This window comes from Eumetopias jubatus, unplaced genomic scaffold (genome assembly GCF_037043125.1).
Source record: "Eumetopias jubatus isolate StellerSeaLion01/CBP00866 unplaced genomic scaffold, mEumJub1_p1.0 scaffold_6, whole genome shotgun sequence".
Taxonomy (NCBI): Eukaryota; Metazoa; Chordata; class Mammalia; order Carnivora; family Otariidae; genus Eumetopias; species Eumetopias jubatus.
In genome coordinates, this window is record NW_028274812.1 from 146,747,315 (window position 1) to 146,768,098 (window position 20,784).

The 20,784-nt window shown below is 45.0% G+C and overlaps 5 non-coding genes across 5 annotated transcripts; 1 reads left to right on the forward strand and 4 right to left on the reverse strand.

Annotated features, from left to right (window-relative positions):
- Window positions 1-2,789: 2,789 nt before the first annotated feature.
- Window positions 2,790-2,861, reverse strand: TRNAD-GUC (transfer RNA aspartic acid (anticodon GUC)). Its single transcript has one exon. It is a non-coding gene; the product is annotated as a tRNA-Asp (tRNA).
- Window positions 2,862-9,643: 6,782 nt separating this feature from the next.
- On the reverse strand, window positions 9,644-9,716 carry TRNAK-UUU (transfer RNA lysine (anticodon UUU)). Its single transcript has one exon. It is a non-coding gene; the product is annotated as a tRNA-Lys (tRNA).
- Window positions 9,717-10,900: 1,184 nt separating this feature from the next.
- On the reverse strand, window positions 10,901-10,972 carry TRNAM-CAU (transfer RNA methionine (anticodon CAU)). The gene has a single exon. It is a non-coding gene; the product is annotated as a tRNA-Met (tRNA).
- A 4,046-nt stretch (window positions 10,973-15,018) lies between these two features.
- Window positions 15,019-15,124, forward strand: TRNAL-CAA (transfer RNA leucine (anticodon CAA)). Its single transcript has 2 exons — window positions 15,019-15,056; window positions 15,079-15,124. It is a non-coding gene; the product is annotated as a tRNA-Leu (tRNA).
- A 3,739-nt stretch (window positions 15,125-18,863) lies between these two features.
- Window positions 18,864-18,969, reverse strand: TRNAL-CAA (transfer RNA leucine (anticodon CAA)). Its single transcript has 2 exons — window positions 18,932-18,969; window positions 18,864-18,898 (listed from the first exon to the last, which is right to left on the reverse strand). It is a non-coding gene; the product is annotated as a tRNA-Leu (tRNA).
- Window positions 18,970-20,784: the final 1,815 nt, after the last annotated feature.

Sequence of the window (20,784 nt, forward strand, 5' to 3'; positions counted from 1 at the left end):
TAGATGTGCCTGACGTAAAAATGTCAAATAGCTCCTCAACAGAAACACATATTAAAAGATCAAAAGTTTGCTGTTTGTTCTCCGGATCGAATTTCTCGCCTGCCCTTCAGTACTTAACTCAGTCAGTGAAAGGATGAGATCTCCCAGATGAGCTGAAGGAATCTACAGCTTCAACATCTCCCAAAAGTGTGGATCAATTACCTAGGGTCTCGGGCTGGTGCCAGAGCCTTTATCACTGAGCAGATCATTTAACCTCCACATTGTACATTTGCTAAACGGAGGATTTATGCACACAATTGCATAGGAAATGAAGGAGAAAAGTTGAGCTCAAACAAGAGCAGGTTCCATTTCGGAGTGTTTTCACTGGAGTCAGTCAGGGATTGCAGAAAGCGGGTAGGTGGGCAGAGCAGGGGCCCAGGGACATCATTATTCTTACAGGGCACGAAGAGCAGGGCATGAGGTTCCTTTATGAATCTGAGGAGAGATGAGTCCAATGACTGGAGCTCATTTAATTATTCAGGAAAGTGAAAGATAGGGAGAGAGAGCTGAAGGTCAAAATTACAAAGCAGGGCGTATGAGTCTGTTTCCCCCTTTGGAGTTTTCCCTGCACTTTCATAATTGGGATTTTGCAGGTTGTTTAGAGTCAGAAAAAAAAGGGATGTGGTGCACACTTCAGAGGCCTTCTTCAACTGGAAAAGACCGTTTCCCTCAGAACCCACTTCTCGCTTCTCAGTAGGTGTTTCCTCTGCTCATTCCCCCTCCTCCCTTCTCTCTACCGTTCCCCAGTCCCCTCTCCTCCTTTTTCCCTCTTCTCTCTTCTCTGCTTCCCTCTCTGTTACCCCTCATCTGCCACCTAAAGTCTCTAAAGGCAAAGTGGAGCAGAATTAAAACACGTTATCCCCGCTGCACCCTTTGGCATTCTGTGGTGACTCTATGATTTGGAGGAGAAACACGAAGTTACTTTTGTTGTTATATGATGGGTAGATAGGTACATGACGATCTAAGCTAGATAACTAGGGGTTTTTTTAAAAATGCTATACAAATAGTTTAGATTTTATATTAAATACAATAAACATTTGAATATGTTAGTAACATAATCAGAATAACCAATGACAGAGAAATGACTAATGGCTCCCAAACTTTGAGGCCCACTGAGATCACCTGGGAATTTCCAACACCTATTGGAGGCTGGCTCCCACCTCCAGACATTCTACTTTAATTGGCTTGGGTGCCAGCCTCCATCAGGGATTTTAGAAGCTTCTAGGTGATTCTAACGTACAGCAACATTCTAATGTACATTGAGAGTTTTCCCAAGGGTGGTTGGTTCCTGTACCACCAACATCTCCATAACTGGAGCTCTTGCTAGAAATACAGAATGTCCAGACACACACTGTATCTACTAGGGGAGAATGTGCATTTGACAAAAATACCCAGGTAATCCCGAAGCGCTTAAAGTGGGAGAAATACTGGCTTACAACACCTGTCTCTGCTAATACTTCCATGTTTACTCAGTTTGAAACACTATATAACAACTTATGTCAAGGTTCACCTGTGTCAAAAAAAATTGTCAAAGTTTTGGAAATGGACAAGAGAAAAGTATTGGGTGTCCTTTCAGGGAAGTTTTGGACATTGTCTGATAGGCTTTTGGAAATTATTTGGTTCTGAGTGTGCACCTTTAATTGAATTCCTTTTTACTAAACTATTCTTGAGTTTTGTATGGTACAAGTTGACTTGCAATGCAAATGATATTTGTCCACAGCAATTCAAGTAAATGTTGCCCAACAAAAAAAGATAATTTCAAGTATCATTGTCCTATAGATTGCTAACCAGTTCCCATTAATGACTCATTTATTAATATCTCCTGAAGACTCTTGGGGTAGACGTTGTTATCCTAAATGTACAGGTGCAGAGAGGGGACTGGGGGGCACAGCACCCTAAGACGTCACCCACTATGTAAGCGATGCAGCCTCAATTCAAACACAGCTATCCTTGATTCAAGGTGCTTACGGTTTCCGCTACTTTCCCAAAAAACAGGTTGAGCTGCTTCATTTTCTTGTCAGCTCTACCGAAGCTCGTCCTTTCCCGCCGCTTCAGTTCGGAGGCAAATCTGAATGGCTACATCGTGCAGACTTTTTAAAAACTCTATCTTTCCTGAAAGCGATTTTGATCAATATTGCCTAGAGCTTTGACCGCAACGATAGGGAAATCGTAGAGCCGGGTAGTCTCTGCGGGCGGCGTTCTGGCTGCAGGGAGTCAGGGGTTCAAGTCCCACGACTGACACACCTGCCATTCAACGGTGCGCGACCTCCCGAGGTTTCTTCTTGCTCCCGCCCCTTCGCCTCCACCCTGCTCGGTCCCCGAGCGCCCGCCCTGCCCAATGCGCCGCGTCCCGCGCCCCGGGTGCTCCAGGGCACCGCCCTCGGTCTCCTTACCTGTCCCGGCAGGTGTCGGTCCCTGCCGGCCGCAAGCACGTCCTCCCGCAGCCCCGCCCGGCTGCAGCGCCTGGACACACCGCCGCGGGGAGACACGCCCCCCCCCCCCGCGCGCACCCCCGACAGTCTGCAGATCGGTTCCCGGCGCAACATCCCGCACAGTTTCCAGGGCGCAGTTTGAACCCGAGCGGGAAAGCGGCCGCGGATGCCCTGCCAAGGCCGGCGGTAAACCAACGCGCGGAAATTCGCCTTAAAACTGGAGATGGAATCCGAGCAGGAAGACCTCGTTTCCAGGGAGCCACCCCGGGAAGGTTTGTTAACTCTGAAAAGGGCAGAGGCAAAAGGGGCGGCTGCTCTCTCCCCGTCGGGGAATCGAACCCCGGTCTCCCGCGTGACAGGCGGGGATACTCACCACTATACTAACGAGGAGGACGTGCTCCCACTTGCAAAGTCTTGATTACAGAGGATTCACACGGTGGGTTCTGGCCTTTCTTTCCTGTGCACGGAATTCCTGGGACATTCACCCATCTCTACAAGAGTCATCTGTTACAAGATTCTATAAAACAGATTTCGCAATGTGACTTCGAAAATCTAAAAATGACAGCCCACCAAAGATTAGACATTGCTGCATATGGTTTTATCACTCATAGCAAAGAAATGTTCCTTAACAGCAAGAAATGCATTAAACATTTTCAAAAAGCCTTCCCCCCACCCCCAAAATAACTTTCCTCCTTCTTCGCTTCAAGTTTATTCCTTATTTTAGATTTGCCTCAAAGGTCACCTTCCCCTGGGACATTTTCTCGGATCACTCTGCGTTAGATGTACTGCCTCTTTTTCGGTTTGCCACAGTAAGAATCGCAGGTGTTATGTATGAATTTCTACATGGAGTACAAGTAAGAGCTTACTCTCAAAATCTATATCTTAGATTTCCCAGCGTTGGCATTAAATGAGTTCTTATTTTTGCATAGCCTTTTAGTTGTGGAAATCCCACTATTAGGAATATTCCTCAGTGAAATTCCAGCTCAGTTAGTTCCACAAGGGGCTTCATAGGAGATAGTCATTGTAGCAACTCAAGGTAGCAAAGAATTGAAGACATACTGGAGGTCAATTACTGAAATGAATGTGTATCCTGAGAGAACAACAATACGTTTCCTACCGCTTCAGAACAAATCACTACAAACCCTAGAAATGTGTGATCTCTCAGTTCTAGAGACGAGTAGTCAGAGATCAAGATGTCAGGGGCAGGGCTGTCTCTGAAGGCTGTAGTGAAGACGCTTTCTTGGCTTCTTCCCAGCTTCTTGTGGCTCTGGGCAGTGCTCCCGGCTCCTTGGCCTATACCCATCCCAATCTCTGCCTCTGTCTGTCTCTGTGTGTCCTTTCTTAACAAAGACACCAGCCACTGGATTTAGGATCCACTGTAATTTAATTTAACTAATCTTAATTTAACTCATTACATCTGCAAAAACCTTTTTCCAAGTAAGGTCACATTCTGAGGTTCTGGATAGACTTTCCAAGGGATGCTATTTAGCCCCCTACAAATAAAAATAGAAGATAAACTGTTTATGCATAAACTTAGTTGACTGCACCAAAATATGCACCAAGAGCTGGAAATGTGCTGATTAAAACTGGTGGTGGCTGAAAGAGCAGGGAGCTGGGAGGGAGGAATATATAGTGCTATGTTATTGTTGCTCGGACAAAAAAGCAGAAGAGATTGTCTAAAGAAAGAGGAGAACAAAGCTCTTAAATGACACGATGAGGACCATAACTAACAGTTAAAAATACAAACTTTCTAAAAATATTAAAAAAGGTAAAATGACAAAATACCCTATTTTCAAAAGAGACATTAAAGACCTAAATAAATGGAGAAGTATATAATTTTATGGATGGGGGACTTAATATCTCAATGATATCATTTCTTCCTAATTTGATCTATGAACTCAATGTAATTCCAATATAAATTCCAACAGTGTTTTCCAAGAACTTGATAAAATTTCCAAGACCTTGTTGTAAAATTATATGTAAGTGTATAGGGCCTATAATATCAAGGACACTTTTACTAAAAATAAGGGGAGGATTGCCAACAAGCTTGCAGAACTTATTAGACACTCCAGGAATTAAAATATTTCAATACAGGCACTGGCATTGAACCTCAAATTGATTAAATAGGACAGAGAGCTCAGAAGAGATTGTGTGTTTATATGGTTTGGTATATGGACAGTGGTGGTATGCCAGTGCAGGGGAGAGTCCAAGCTATTTAATAAGTGGAGCTAGGAAAAAATATTGTATTCCCATGGATGGAAATATGAAATTGGATAAAGATTAACACTAGAAAGATCAAGGATATAAATGTCAAAAACAAAATTTAAAACTCTCGGTAGCATGTATATGAATCAATCAGGAACTTGTTTATACTGTCCTGGGTAACAATGTGGAGAAATTTAATACAGTAAACTGGCTACATTAATGATAGAAGAACTGATGTGATCAATGGGACAGAGACTATCTACATGGAAAGCCACCAAACGTTCAAAGGCCAGGTTACCTGGGAGAACTGGAAACCACAGCAGATGTGCCTTGAAGGCATTTGATGCTTTGAGGAGGTGCAGCTAGGGCCAAGCGGGGGTGTGTAAAGCCTGCTTCCACTCTTGCTTCTCTCCTCTCATCTCCATCCAGTGCTGAACACTGATTTAAACCCAACCAGAAGCCACCCGACCGAGCAAGTTGGGGAACGTGGCTTCCATGGGCCAGCATCTCTGTGTTGTAGAGCACCAAGGAGCATGGGATGTGAATCACTCTGAGCACAGACGTGGGAGGGCTGCCCCTTTTGCTACTCATCATCCAATCTCAGCATTTTCCTAAAATTTAACTTACATTCAAAAAGTTAATGCTCTGTACACATGAAGATATCCTCAAAAGCTTCCAAGAAAGAAAAGCAAAGTACCATCATACCTTTGGAAAGAGAGGGGAATTGGAATTAGACCCCAGATCTAATCACACTAGCCCCGGTTCACTGAGAACTGAAACCAAGGAGACTATGCAGCTACTGCAGAAGATGGTGTCCAGAGTAGAAAGAGGGGTGGAAGTTACCTGGCTACTCTATCCCTTTTGCGCTCTAATCTCCCACCAGTGCATTTTATTCACTAAACTAAACTGCAGTCAGGTGGGAAGTTGGTTTGGGAAATACAGCCTGAGGAATGGCGCCCTCTTGATCCCAAATTAGCAGAAAGAGGAGGGCTACCTCGTGAGAATGTGTATTGGAACAGCAACGACTGGGAGAGACCGGTTAAATACGACACAGAAACGCGCAAGGTTCAAGAATGGGTTTGCGTGAATGAAATGAAGTTTCTTTTAACCAAATTATCGCTTAAAATGAAAACACAAGTTACACTGAGAAAGGCTAACTGCAATTCAAATGAATGATTGAATGGAATTGCAAGAAACTGATGAGAAAAAGAAAAAAATGTATCAAGAACTCCCACACATGAAAGAGCCAAGCACATCAACCCAATAGAAAAATGGGCAGTCACATAAATAAATAAACTGGAATTCAGGAGAAAATTCAAATGTATAAATCCAAACATACGTAGAGATGTTCAATGTCATCGTGATACAAAAATGGAAGCCATTCTGCCATAAACTTACTTCCGCTTGATAGGATAAAAATGTAATGTACAAAAATAACAACAGCTGGAGAGGATTTGAGTAAACAATATCCCTTTATACATTGCCCAAAGACACCATGGTGGTTAATTTCACGTGTTACTTTGCCTGGATCACAGGGTACCCAGATATTTGGCTAAACATTGTTTCTAGGTGTGTCTGTAAGGGTGTTTCTGGGTGAAATTAGCACTTGAATGAGTGGATTCACTGAAGCCTTTTGCCCTCCACAATGTGGATGAGCATCATTCAAGCCCTTGAGAGTCTCGAGAGAACAAAAAGGCAGAGAAAGAATTCAGCCCCTCCTGCCTGATTGCTCAAGTTGGAAACAGAGATTTTCTTCTGCCTTTGGCACTCCTGGTTCTCAGGCCCTTGGACTCGGGTTGAATTACATGGAGCAGAATGTTATGGACTGAATGCGTACCCCCAAACTCATATGTTGAAATCTTGATCTCCAATGTGATGGTATTAGGAAGTGGGTCCTTTGAGGTGATTAGGTCATGAGGTAGTCCCCACTGAATAGAATTAGTGCCCTTTAAAGGAGACCCCAAAGAGCTCTCCTGACCTTCCAACCCATGAGGACTCAGTGAGAAGACAGTGGTTTAGGAACCAGGACGCTCTCATCGAACAGCTGAAGCTGTCAGCGCCTTGATCTCAGACGTCCCAGCCTCTAAAACTGAGAAAGAAATCTCTGTTGTTTATAAGCCACCGAGTCTATGGTCATTTGTCATGGTGGCCCCAGCGGACTAAGACAGGGGCACACATTTTTACAGCTTTGGAAAAACAGTTTGTTATAACCTCAAATAGTTAAAACATTTACATAACCTTACAAATCAACAATTTGTCTTCTAGGAAGGTACTCACAAGATATACATGCACACTTTGCCTTCTTGAGCTTTGCTTTATTGCTTTTATTGTTTTTTACAAACTGCAGGTTTGTGGCAACCCTGCGGTGAGCAAGTTTGCTGGCGCCATTTTCCCAACCGCATTCGCTTACTTCGTGTGCCCGTGTCACACTTTGGTAATTCTGACGATATTTCAAACTCTTTTGTTATTATTATATTTGTTGCGGTGATCTGTGACCGGTGACCTTTGATGTTATGTTGTAATTGTTTTTGGGGTGCCACGAACCGCACCCAAATAAGAGAGTGAACTTACTTCATCAATGTTCTGTATGCTTTGACTGGCCGGCCCATCCCCATTCCCCTCCCACTCCTTGGCCTTTGTATTTCTGGAGACACAACAGTGTTGAAATTAGGCCAATTAGTAACCCTACAATGGCCTCTAATTGTTCAAGTGAAAGGAGGAATGGTGTGTCTCTCGCTTTAAATCAAAGCTAGCAATGGTCAAGGGAGGAAAGCATGTCGAAAGCCGAGACAGGCTGAAAGCCAGGCCTCTTGTGCCAAACAGTGAGCCAAGTTGTGAATGCAAAGGGAACGTTCTTGAAGGAAATTAAAAATGTTATTCCAGGGAAGACACGAATGATAAGAAAGTGAAACAGCCTTATTGCTGATATGGAGAAAGTTTGAGTGGTTTGGACAGAAGATCAAACCATTCCCTGAAGCTGAAGCCTCATCCAGGGCAAGGCCTTAACTCTCCAATTCTAGGAATGTTGTTCCTGAGCTATTTATCAAAGTCTATCTTTGCACCTGTGGTTTGAAATGCATTCTCTATCATATACTAAATGTCCTTATGTGATCTGGTTTATTTCTGGACTTTGTATTTTATTGCACTGAGCTATTTGTCTATTCATTTGTGAATACCACAATTTGGTATATTTAAATATCTAAAAATATTTACATTTCAAGAAATATGATAAACAAACTAAAAACAGCTGACAAATTTGGGGGAGGAGGAGAAGAAGAAGGAGTATTTGCAATACATATCACAGATAAAGTGTTAATATCCCTAATATAGAGATAAACAATTAACGATTAATTAACAATTAACGATTGAAAAAAATCCAAAACTTCATCGTAAAATAGTCAAAAGATGTTAATAGACAATCTTTTTAAAGATAGAAAAAGGGCCCTTATATATATGAATATGTGTCCAAACTCTCTAATAGATAAAGAAATGCAAATTGAGACCAAACTGAGATGCTATTTTTCTGCTTTTAGATTTGCAAAAATTAAAGAGCATGTCAAAGATCTGGGGAACAGGCAGTCTTATTTATTGCTAGTGGGAATACAAATTGATACAACATTTATGGAGGGGAATTTGGGTATATCTAACAAGATTGCATATGCATTCATCATTTCTTCCAACAATCTCAAATCTAGTGATTTACTCTGAAAATCTACCTTCAACAGAATGAAAATACACACGTGTCTATTTATTTGTTGCAGTATTGTCTGTAACTGCAAACAACCTAAAAGCTCATGCAAAAGAAAGTGGTTAAATAAAGTGTTACTTCCACATAATGGAGTACGTATGCAGCTGTAAAAATATAAAAAAGAACAGGGAAGATCTCTATGAACTGACAGAGCAATACCTAGGATCTATCCTTAAGTGAAAACATTAAGTGCAGATCAACATCTATAGCATTCTACCTTTAGCTTAAGAAAGAAGGGGAAACTTAAAAATTATGTATCTGCGTGTTTATTCAAAAAGAGATCCAGGAAGGGTAAACCAGAACCCGGAGAGACTGATGACCCACAGAGAGCAGGTGGGAGTGAATGGAGAGAGACAGACAGAGAAAAGCGAGAGAACCATTGGGGTGAGTGACATTTCTCTCAGTACATCTCCCTGCAGAGTTTTGACTTTTAGAATGATGTTATCTTTCATGTGTGTACAAAAATAATAAATAACATAAACAAGGACCGGATAGGGATTCAAAATGGCACACACCTGATTATTTCAAACTAATAATATAACAACAGAGAAGGAGAGAACTGACACAATGAACGCGGGTGCAGTATTTCTATTTCATATCATCAGGCTAAAAGTATACAGAATTACCAAAACCGAATTCACAGCCGCGTGATTGAACACACTGCCCAGAGAAACCGTGCTCTTGGAGCCCAGGTTCAGGGTCTTCAACCATAATCGAAATCCCTGGATAACAACAGAAACTTTGTAATGTAAAGACAAAAAAGACAGCTAAGACCATTTCAAAAATGTGTTTGCATATTATAGCTTTAACAACCAGGGGCTTTTAAGATGCTACACATTTTTTTGTGTAGGGAGAGTCGGTCCAAACTGTGGGGAGCCTCAGAGACGACTGGACAGAGTCACTGCTCTCTTAAATTCTTATCAGGTCCCCCTAAAATGCTCCCCCGCCACTCCAAGATGAATGAAGCACGTCAAGGGAACTTTAGAATGGCTGACTTAGTAATTGCGTCCCTTGTGTATTATTTTTACATCAAGCCCTTTTTCAATTCCTTTTGGCATCTTGGGACCACGTTTTAATTAATATTGGGAAGAGGTAATTACTGAAACACTAGAACATAAACCACTTCAAGGATATGCCTTTGTTTTGGCTGTTATGGATACCCCACTCCAGAGGTGTTCTAAGTGAATCCAGACCTTACCGAAATAAAAGGAGCGGTTATCGCCTGAACAGGGACTTGAACCCTGGACCCTCAGATTAAAAGTCTGATGCTCTACCGACTGAGCTACCCAGGCCTCGCGTAAGCTGCCTTCGTTCACTCTATAAATAAGAGCTCCAGGAAGCGCTAGTTACGTTCACGGTTTCAGAAACTACCAGCGTCTTCCCGGTGCGCGGGTCACACCCTCCAGCGCGGCGCCGCACCTGAGCTTGATGGCACTGAGCATTGCAATTCTTCCTTCCACAATTACCGGGTGATAGTTACTGCAGGAGGATTGCCAGGAAAGTGGCTCAGAACACGGTGGGATCCACTGGGGAGGGAATGAATATTCCTGCAAGTGAGGACAGAGCCCTTGGGGCCGGCCTTCCAGTGGACTCGCAGGTCCCTTGCCGGGAGGAAGAGGTGTCCGTTCCACCAATGGCTTCGGTAACTGGAAGAACTTCAGGAGAGCCAAACTTCGGTGAGGATGGAAGGTTGTGGACAAGGCAGGAGGTTCACTTCCTGTTCTTTCTAACAGTGTTTTCTTTCGGAGTTGGGGGTCCTGGGATGTTGATGGCGGAGCAACGGCCAGATGGACGTGACACCCTCTCCTGAGTGGGGCTTCGGTCCGGGAAACTAACCCCCTGGAGCCCGCGGCTCTGCAATTCCTTCCTCGCCATCCTCACCTTCCTCCACGCTCCCTTCGTTCACCCTCTCCCCGTCCCCCTGCCCCCCTCCCCTGTCCAACCTCCCTTTTGCCAGTTCTGCCATTTTTGCGCCCCCTCGTCCGTCCTTCCACGGCAGTGGACCCTATAACGCGCCGCCCCCTCGCCACCAACGCTCACCGGAGTCCACTTGGATCCACTTGCTCTATTTTTTAACTCCACGTTTTATGCTGAGCTGCATCCTATTAAAAGGCAGGAAGGACCAGGCAGATGGAAAGGCGTGCGGCCTCTGTCACTGCAGATCTTCGCTCGTTCATGAGACCCGGTAGCCCCTCTGCAGAGCAAAGAAGCAGGGGAGAGTCAGTGCATATGGACAAGGAGTAAGATGGTGCGTTGTTTCCCCGTACGTTGTGAGCTTTAAAAAAAATGTGACTAAAGACACAATTTTGATAATGGCCAATTTTCAACAGGATCCGAAAGAGAACAAGAGATGTAAAGCAACACTGTCAAGGCCATGAATGCTCGGGACTTGGTTTGGTCGGCCTGGTGCTCTGTGGCAATTTTGGAACTTGAGGAATAAAGCGTGCGATTTCGCGTTGGGAGTAATAAAACGCTGTAGCAGAGGATGGTTTCGATCCATCGACCTCTGGGTTATGGGCCCAGCACGCTCCCGCTGCGCCACTCTGCTGCCTGCTATCGACGACCCTTTGATTCTCAGAGATTTGTTTGTGCCTTAGCACAGTCAACCACCGTACCAACACTCCCTTTTCCTCTTTTGCGCCCCGCTCCTCTACTCCGTCTCCCACTCTGGGCGTACCCCACACTGCCTTCTCAAACGCGCGGCCTACAGACATCTCTAGGACGCCTTTGCAACCTACTCAAGAGAACCAGAATCTGAACGGAAGCCCTTTCTCGGGAGCTCGGTGTTCACCGGCTGGGGCTTCCCACACGGATTTCTAGGTGTGGATTCAAAACTAGGCTCTCCTGCGCCTCCACCAGCGCACTCGGCAGCTCCGCGACCCTCGCGGGGCGGAGGGCGTGGGGGCAAGAGCCTGGGCGCGGGGCCCGGGAGCAGGGCGCGGCCCGGGCGGAGCGGGGCGGGGGCGGAGCGAGGGCAGGACAGAGGGAGGGGCAGGCGGGAGCGGGGGCGGGGCGAGGGCCGGGCAGAGGGAGGGGCAGGCGGGGGCGGGGCGAGGACCGAGCGGAGGGGCGGGGTGAGGGCGGGGCGAGGGCCGGGCAGAGGGAGGAGCATGCAGGGGCGGGGGCGGGGCGAGGGCCGGGCAGAGGGAGGGGCAGGCGGGGGCGGGGCGAGGACCGAGCGGAGGGGCGGGGTGAGGGCGGGGCGAGGGCAGGACAGAGGGAGGGGCAGGCGGGGGCGGGACTCCCCGCGGCTGGCCACTGTCCCCGCGGAGGGGAAGGGGGGGACGCGGTGTGGCGGGAAGACCCCAGGATCATGACCTGAGACGAAGGCAGACAACCACTGAGCCACCCAGGTGCCCCATAAATATCTCATTTCTATCGCTCACTCCTCACTGCCTCGTCTTTAGCTTCAAAATTGTCTTTCAATTTCTATTCAGAAACTTAAAGATCTTGTGTAGAAGGCCCGTGGTGCAGTCACAGTTCAGACCCGGCTTGGAACTGCTAGAGGAGCCGCAGGGGACATCCCATCACTGGAGGGACCACGCTGTTATCTCTCCCTCGAGGTTCCGAACGCGGTTTGAGTAGTGACACACAAATTAAATTTTGAACAATTATTTTTAAAGGCCTTTAAACCATAAAGATATTTATTATCTCAGTACTGAATTAGCCTGTTAACCTTAAAAACAAAAACTGCCAATTATTTTATCAGCAAAAGATGGTTTATTTGGGAATAAAAGAGAATTGCGGTCTGGAACAAACAGGCTATGGCAAAACCATAGGCAAGTCCAGAGAACAGAGGAGAAATACGCTCTTATAAGGAGAAAAAGGGTAAGTTGGGAAGACAGTTACAAATGAAAAGCCCATTGGAATAAACTGGGAGTTGAAGTATGGTGGCTTATTGGCTGAGCTGAGGTGGGGGGGGACGAGGACAGCGTCTCTTCCTGTGGCTGGAATAGTAGAATAGTATCCATGTGCAAGGTCAAGTCCATGCAAGGTTAACTCCCTCTCTTCATGTTGGGTCTCCCGTTGGAATGGTAGGGCAGAAAGTGTTGTTGGGTGGACTGGGGAGAACCCCGGGCCCCAACGCCTCTGCCCAGCCCATCCCCAGGATGTCCCTGGGAGGCTCTTGGTCTTGTCACGAGAAAGAATTCAAGGACAGACCAGACACAATAGTTGAGAGGTGCAAGTAGAAAGTTTATTAAAGTGAGAGATTGTGAAAGCAGGTGAGCTCAAGGGAGAGTTGCCTATACAGGGTTTGAGTTACCATCTTTCACTGACCATTGTTAACTAGGGGATGTAATATTTATTACATGGGGAGGGTTTGTTTTTGTTTTTTTGTTTTGTTTTGGTTTTGGTTTTTTTTGGTTCTGTGACTTTTCACCCTTACTTGGTCAGGGTTTCCCACCTGCCTTCTTTGTCTTGGGCCTGTCTGATGCAATCTGGCTTCTTGTGGTTTTGTTCTGGAGTGCTACCAGTACCAGCCTTTAACTTCCTCTTTGTTGGCCTCCTCCCTGTTGGAACCTAACTAACGCCTACTCTAGCAGGATGGAGTTAGTTACTTCAATCAATCAAATTGTGGGTCTTTAATGTCCGTGGTTATATCTCTGGTCTGCTAGACTTTGTGTTTCAGTTGACTTGCATATCGTATTGGGCTTGAGAAACAAATATCACATGCCTTCTAGAGCCTCTGCTGATTTTGAATTCCCTTCACAATACATACATCTGATATTTTAAATAATCAAGGAGGGAGGGATAGAAAAAAGATTCAGAACAAAGGAAGAAGAAAGAAGAAGAATACATTTATTTTTATTAATCTGGGGAACATAAGACGATTAGAAAGTGTAGGGGAGGAAAAGTTTTCCTTCTATCCTTCTAGATTCTTTTGGCTAGTCTACTAATTAAATTGACATAAAACAGGTCAATAGGACAAAAACAAATTTGATTTCTTATCTATGGGAGCCCCAAAGATAAGAGACTCAAGGGCAAGTTGACTTATATGTCATCCTGAGCTAAAGAATGGGATGGGGGTCTGGGGCTTCAAAGAGAAGGAAAACAATTCATGGGAAGATGGGAAAAGCAAATGTTTGGTGAGCAAATGTTTGTCATGCCAGGCAAAGACAATGGGACACAGGGAGGACTTTGAACAAACAGGCCCTGCTAGTCCCCCTCAGCTTACCACACCTGGCCCATACACTTTATAATTATCTCTGCTAATAGCTCTCTTCCTGGACCAGGCCCTCTATCTAAATTCTTTTAGGCAATTGGGTCCAAATACCAAAGTGGCACAACCTTGGTGGCATATTCTGCTCCCCTTCAAAAGCATGTAAACTAAGGAAAGCATAAAAGGTTTTAAAATGTTCCATCTGACCACAGTACTGCAATTAAATACATATGTCCCCAGTTTTATAAATAGGTAAACTAAGAGTCAGAACTAAGTGACCTGATCAAACGTGTCTCCCTCTCCACTAACACTCCCCTGATTGGCTTACTGTTAAACAGCTTATATAAGATTTCATATATGTCAGAAAAAAATTGTCAAAGACTTAAAAGTGGACCACAGAAATTATTGGGTCCTTGCCTTAGTGAAGTGCTAGGCATTGTCTGCCAGACCCTCCGGGAATTATTTTATAAGAACGTGACCCTTTAACTGACCTTCTATTCACTAGGCTTTTCTAGAACTCTATGATGGTAGAAGTTAACTTATAGAAAGTGACAATAATGCAAGTGATTCTTGCTTATATCAGCACAAAAGATTTTGCTCAGTTGAGATACAATTTTGCCCAGTAGAAGAGATAACTCCAAACATTGTTTTATTGCCCTATAGGATGTTAACCAGTTTTGCATCTTTTACCAACTTATTTCAGCATTTCTGATTGTGTGTTGTCTGTTCTTCATACTCTTCTTTGAAGCATTTCTATCAGTTTACCCATTAATTGGCGAGATATATGAAATCTTTGACATTGTGTTTATATTATATTTGTTTAAAAGTCAAGTTGTCAGCTTTTCATCTGATTGATGACACCAATATGTTTTGCGAATTTAAAAGAGAGAAGGAGAAAGAAGTCCTGACTGAGATGTGAAGCGCATCTTGACAGAGCCATGACCCAAGGTGGGCGGGCGATTGTTAAGTTGCTGAAAATACCAGTGTACGGGGGATATTTCAGGCCCCCTCAGGGTCCCCCTCCCCACTAATAAAACTTGTTGAGATAAAGTACTATGAGGGACCGTGCGGGAGAGTCTGTGAACCCCGGGGAGAGCCCCCTAGACGGTGGTTTCCACGTGGCACGGATCAAACCCGCATCTCCAGCTCCCACGTCTAAGGCCCGTCCTGCAAGTCTCGGCCAGCAGGGTTTGGGGGCAGCGGGAGAAAGACCTCCAGAGGGGTGCGGGCGCCCGGACTGCAGAGCTGCGTTCATCCTGTCGCCAACTCGCAGTTTCCCCGCAGACCTGGTCCGGTCCCAGGTTTGGGTTTTGCCGGTCGTGCTGAATGCTTGTTCGCTCCAGCACCTGCTAGAAATAGCTCTCCGCTCCCTTCCTGGATGGAAGGTCTTTGATCACTGACAGTTGTTACTTCGCACGGCTCTCGCGTGTCGTGTCAGGATGGCCGAGTGGTCTAAGGCGCCAGACTCAAGCACTTGCTTCCCGCACTGGGACTTCTGGTCTCCGCATGGAGGCGTGGGTTCGAATCCCACTTCTGACATGGCTCTTTTTTGTTCTTGCCATACTCATCAAACATTTTCACCTTTAGGTCCTAGGTCTCATTCTTCCCTCTCGAGACTCCTCCCGCTCTCCTCCTCCTCTCGGCCCCATCCCGATTTCCCCGCACGAGGGCAGCACCCTCCGTTACTTCGTCCTTCCCCTCCCCCCACCAGACCTCTTCACAGGCAACATCATCCGGCTTACAGCACCTCCGAAGGCATCTCTCGCACCCCAGCCGGGGAGCTGACCAATGAAAATTCTCCGTTAGAGAACCTGCGTGTCTCCACAGCCCATTGGGCGCATTTAAACATCTCAGAGCCACCAGTGACCCCCTCTTCCTGGAGAGAAGGCGGCAGTGATTTCCATCAGAAGGTCATGCCTTTTTCTGCCAACCCGGTAACCTTAACGAAGCCTGGGAACTCGTCTTAAAACCAAACCAAACAAACAAACAAACAAACAAACAAACAAACAAATACAAGGTAACCAGAAAGACCTCCCTTTCCTGGGAGAGACGAGCAGCCAGATCTGTGGTCTGTGGGAGGAAGATGCTACACTGTCTGCCTCGCCATTGGGAAAGTAAAGGCCAGTCTCCTGCCTGACCATGAGAACGAGAAGACCGAGGCTTTCTTGAGTAGTAGCTCAGCTGAAAAGGCTCCCACACATCTGTCCTAGGCTTTTCCACTGGGGAAATTGTTACCGGACAGAGAACTGGTTCCCAACTCAGGTGGGCTGCTCCCTGCTGGAAAATCAGTGCTCAGAGACAAGAGACAATGGGAAAGGGAAGCTGGCAACCTGGGAAGATGGTGGACTAATGTCTCAAAGACCATCTTCCCTGTCCAGGTGTTGCTGGAAGGCCGTGAAGGGGAAGGCATGGGGAAAGGGAGGAAGCTACATGCAGGAGAAGCAGGTGCCCAGGCGGTTACTCACATGTGGACGTGACCCTGCACAGACTTGCTGGACTCTGAGTCAGCTATTTTCAAATGCAGTCAGGCCTTATCTTCTGGGAAAGTCTGGTCCTTCACTCCTCAAGGCCAGTGGTCTGCAAATCTCAAGGAAAGTAGGTTATTTCTGCTGCAGTTTAAGGAACTTAGGTCAGCAAGCAAGAAGCCCATAAGCTTGAAACAAGTTAACCCTTAAGACTGGTTGGAGTGTTGTTACAAAATTACTGGGAAATTCACTGCTTTTCCCCACAGAGAGAAACTGAAAGAAACAAAACAGAATCAATAATACATCTGCTGGAATTGATTTGCAGCCTTTGTGTTTTTATATTAGTGAGATATACCATACGAGTAAATACATACATTTTCTGGTTTTGCCTTTTGCCTTTAAAAGAGTATCAACATACGTTATGTTGCCATCGTCCAGGTTGAATATCAAATGACACATTGGGGAACGGGGCAAATACTCAGATCACTGCTTCCACATTTCCATCAAGCTCCGTAACAGTTTCCTGGCTAGAGGGAGCCTCAGAGGCCAGTACTCCTTGTCTTGAGCAGGTTTGGGTACTTTACAAAGGGAAGCAAATGTTGCAAAAGGATCTTTATTTTATTTTATTTTATTTAGGTTTCCCTATCTAGCCCAAAATATACTGTGGGTGCTTTGAAACACAGAAAGTAAAATCAGTAACAGAAAAATAAACAGTCCCAATTCAAAACAATGATTGAAAAGGGTAAAAATGGAGAATACAGGGAAAAATAATTTAGACTTTCATCATTTCAGAGGAAAGGTAAAGCAGGAAAGAGTGGTAGGTGGTTATAAATTTGTAGAAGTGAGAAGGAGAGTGTAAGAAAAGGAATTTAATCATCTTGGGAGGGGGAAAGGAGGCTTTGAATTCAAAGAAGTAAATTAATCACACTTGGCTGTCCATAACTCCCTTTTGTTATTAGTCCATAAAAGGTCACTCCCAGTTATACTTTGATGCATTGTTTTTCCCTGTCATGCCTGGTATCCAACCCTTTCTTCTCCCCCAACATATAGATTTTCTGTAAAGTGTTTAATATTATTCTTTAGAAAAAAAGGTATTCTTCTGCACACCAAAGAAACAATCAACAGAATAAAAAGACAACCTACAGAATGGGAGAAAGATTTTGCAAACCGCCATATTGAATAAGGGGTTAGTATTCAAAATGTGTAAAGAATTCATACAACTTAATAACAACATAACAATCAATCTGATTTTTAAATGGGCAGAGGAACTAAATAGACATTTTTTTCCAAAGAAGACATCCAAATGGACAACAGGTACATGAAAAGGTGCTCAACATCACTGTCAGGGAAAAGCAAACCAAACTCACAATGAGATATCATCTCACACCTGTTAGAATAGCTATCATCAAGAAGACAAGTGATAACAAGTGTTTGGGAAGATGTGGAGAAAAGGGAGCCCTACGTGCTGTTGGTGGGAGTGTTAACTGTGCAGCCACTCTGGAAAACAATATGGAGGTTCCTCAAAAAATTACAAATAGAACTATCATATGACACAGAAATCCCACTTCTGTGTATTTATTCAAAGAAAATGAAAACAGAGTATTGAAGAGACATATGCACTCCCATGTTTATTGAAGTATTATTCACAATAGCCAAGTAACTTTTGTCTGTCAATGCATGAATGGATAAAGATGCGAGAAATATATATGTAGATATAGATAGAAAATTATATATATCTTGTGTGTATATTTATATATAAATATATAAAATTATATATCATTATATATACCCTTCAATTATATGTATAGAACATAGATCTATCTATATTCTCTCTCTCTCTATATATATATAAAATAGTATTTAGCCATGAAAAAAAGGGGAAATTCTGCCATGAATCAACATGGATGGACCCTGAGAATATTATGCGAAGTGAGATAAGTCAGAAAGACAAGTACTACATAATATATTTTATAGGTGGAATTAAAAAAGTATTGTGAAAGCAGAGAGTAAATGGTGGATACCAGGAGGTGGGAGAGGGGTATGGGAGAGATATTGTTCTAGGGTACATATTTGCAGCTAGTAGATACATACTTCCTAGAAACCTAATACACAGTGTAGTGATTATGGACAACAAAATTGTGCTATAAACACTAAACTTGTCAAGAGACTAGATCTTAATTGTTCTCAGCACTAGAAGAAATGATAATTATGTGACCAGACAGAACTAGGTTGTACAACGTTGTGTGTCAAATATATCTCAATTTTTGAAAAAAGAAAAAACTGCTACAAAGACTATACTAGGTCAGCCATGGAGCTGAGCTGGAATCTCACAGAGGTACATCTCCAGGAGAGACACTGCTGAACAGTAATTCAAAAGCTATACAATACAGGAAGACAAACTCATTTAAAAGCAAATCTGCAAAAATCTAAGATCTTAATTTTAAGACCAATATTTTAGCCTGTGTAGAACTTCATAGGATGCATTTTATTAACTTCAAAAAATGAAAGAGAAGACATCTAAATCACATAATTCTGAGATCATATCTCAGAGGGAGCTATTGATTGAGTTAATTTTAACAGCATGGCCATTTCCCTGCTATTGCCGACCTAAACATTTTCAACAGTGTCAGCGAAAAGCCAGGACCCAACGTGCGGTCGACTGGTCCACCGTTGATATGGCTTTTTTTTTTTCTGGGAGGAGAGGAGCTCTGATGACGCCAGGGGTTGCGTCCGAGAGAACATCCCAGCATTCTCTAGTGAGGGGCTTTTCCTTCCTGGGGAGTCGGGGTGTTGAGGGGGAACAAAACCGGAAGTGTCAGAAGTGGGATTCGAACCCACGGCTCCACAGGGAGGCCAGAAGCCCCAGCGCGGGAAGCAAGGGCTTGAGTCTGGCGCCTTGGACCCCTCGGCCATCCTGACACGGTAGCGGCCCGGGCCTGAGGCTTCCTCCCTGGGCTCCCGCCCCCGCGCTCCGCGCCCGCTGCATCGCGGAAAACGACCATTCCCGGGCCTGGCGGGCGAGGCGCGGGTTCCGAACTCTGATGCAGAAACGCAAAGACACGAGCCTCTCCTGCGGGCCTGGAGCCCAGGGCGCCGGCGCGCTGGGGGCGCCCCTCCTGGGCTCTCCCCGCAGCCGGGCCTCGGTCCTCGCAGCGACCCCACCTGGGACCTGGACTGCATGCCGGTCGCCGTGACCTCTGTGACTCGGACCCGCATCCTGCAGCCCAGGTGGAGGCTGCCTGCGCCAGGGTCGGCGGAGACTCAGCCAACAAATGCCTTCCCCACTGCCCTGGGCGCAGGCGCTCATCATCAAGAGACCCTTTCAGTGCATTTCTTTCTTTCTTTCTTTTTTTAAGAGATTTTATTTATTTGCCGCCCAGCAGAGAGCCCGATGCGGGGCTCGATCCCAGGACCCTGGGATCCTGACCTGAGCCGAAGGCAGACGCGCAACGACCGAGCCACCCAGGCGCGCCCCCTTCCGGTGCATTTCGAGGCGTTCGTCCCGTTGTCAACCGCCCGAGACTGTGAAGCCACTGCCCGCAGCCATCTTTCGTTTCCGCACATGGTACGGGATGCAGCTCGGTGTCCTGCCCCGCGGGGTCGCCCGGGCGCTGCGGGACAGGCCTGTCCCTCCTTTCTCTAGAGCCCTCGGAGGCTCTCCATCAGCCGCCCTGGGGGGCAGCGGCTCTTCTGCAACATAAGCTTGGCCGTTTAGAGCTGAAAAAAATATGTTTCAGTGACTGTGGAAATGAAGTAGCCAAAAAAGAAAAAGAAAAAAGCAATAACCTTGTTGCAACTAGTATTCTCGGATTACACTGTGGAGGAGAGAAGCAATGTAACATTCCGGTAAATAGGAGCCTCAACAGGTTTCTATCATTAGGCCGCAAGGGTCTATATCCATAGGATACTTAAATTTGTAGACATCACTTTTAAATCTAACTTAAAATTAATTTTAATTTCTTCATCTGTGACTCTAAAATTGAGTGGGAAATATCTCTCTTGAAAATTAAGTTATTATTTGTACATGTTACTTTTTTTAATGTGACTGTATTTCAGCAGTGCAGTTGCAACAGTATGCAAAATTAAATGTATATTTTGATATATGCCTATGTTGAATTTTTGCATATTGCTTCCTATACCTGTTTGAAGTCTATGTATGTATTTTCTACGAAATGAAAACTTCTGAATATAGCTTTAAAATATCTGGGATACTTGAAAATGGATGTTACTAAAATGTAATGTGAACGTAGAACTGCAGCTGAAAATATGCTATAATCCAGTTGTCTTGGATAGATGGGTTCCTGCACAGTACAGTCAATATTTCATGACCTTCTGGGTAGACTATCTCCTAACATCTCTTTATTATTAATTTATTTTCTGAAGTTTTTCTTTACAAGTTCAGGGGAAATTGGATAAGTGAAATCTGAGGTAGTAGGGGCTCTGAGTTCAGCGGTAGAAAGCCTGTGACCGATTGTGTTTTCCAAAGATGGCCATCGCAACATAGTTCATCGCATGTGCTCTTCCTTTAAAGTGATTTGACACATTTCCTTCGAGAGGTAGGGGTCTGTGTTCCCTCTCATTGAATCTGGAAAGATCTGTGATGCACTGGTATTGATCCCTTGGGACTCCCCAAGCTAGCTCACAAGAGCTTCCAACAGCTTTCTCTCAGAACGTTTGCCCTCAGAACCGAGCCACCATGCTGCCAGAAAGCCCACAGGGAGGGACCCTGTAGAG